The 851-nt window shown below is 36.2% G+C and overlaps 1 long non-coding RNA gene across 1 annotated transcript; it reads right to left on the bottom strand.

Moving 5' to 3' along the window:
- On the bottom strand, window positions 1-778 carry LOC107735558 (uncharacterized). Its single transcript, XR_001639446.1, has 3 exons — window positions 695-778; window positions 124-204; window positions 1-31 (listed from the first exon to the last, which is right to left on the bottom strand). It is a non-coding gene; the product is annotated as an uncharacterized LOC107735558 (long non-coding RNA).
- Window positions 779-851: the final 73 nt, after the last annotated feature.

Here is an 851-nt window from a genome sequence, read left to right as displayed (position 1 = left end):
TCATCTGCTTCCTCAGAGTCAACATGTCCTCCTACAGAGACCAAATGCATTGTTGACATCCAACAAACCACAGCAAATAAGGGGAAAGGATGCATGCATACAAATCATATGAATGGGAGCTACCTTTTTAGAAGTGCCCTCAGAGACCTTGGCTAAGCTCCAAAGAATGACGTAATGTGTGCACTGTAGTGCGTGAATGACAATCTGAAACATCCAGAGAGGCAGTAACGTTACCCAACAATCATGAGGCAAAAGCAAAGTTTCAGTTGATTGTGAGGTTTTATTTCTATGCAAGCCTGTTTTTGCCTTAGAGTAAAGAGTAAGAAACAAAATCACACTGAGATTGCAAGTTGCAATTCTGAGAAATATAGTTCTAACTGTGAGAAAACAAGTGAATCACAAAAATTAGCCACAATTATATAAAATGGTCACAATTACAAGAACTGTGAAACTGCAACTATAACAAATGAAAGGTGAAAAGTGAAGCCGTAATTGTGAGATATAAAGACAAAAAGTTACAATTGTGAGAGATATTAAGTCAAAATTAAGAGGAAAAACAATCCACAATATTGAAAGATGGATTCAAAATAGTTGGCTATAAAGTTTTAATTAAGAGAAAAAGTCATTAAAAATGTCATTAAAGTGTGGCGCTGTCAGGCACTACCTCAATAATTCTTCATATGCACATGAATACCTGCTCAGGCATGTCTCCGTTTTCAATACCAGTGTTCAGTAACTTGTAGTTGCTGGTGAAGAGGTCCCATTTGGAAAGGTCATGAGCACTAAACAGAAAAAGAAGTGGAATGGGTGTTAAAAAAGTAAAAAATTACCTAAAGTGATAATCTGTTAGA

Source organism: Sinocyclocheilus rhinocerous, unplaced genomic scaffold, assembly GCF_001515625.1.
Source record: "Sinocyclocheilus rhinocerous isolate Xijiao unplaced genomic scaffold, SAMN03320098_v1.1 C36139376, whole genome shotgun sequence".
Taxonomy (NCBI): Eukaryota; Metazoa; Chordata; class Actinopteri; order Cypriniformes; family Cyprinidae; genus Sinocyclocheilus; species Sinocyclocheilus rhinocerous.
The sequence above is the reverse complement of the archived record's forward strand: the minus strand, read 5'-3'. Positions and strand labels throughout refer to the sequence as shown.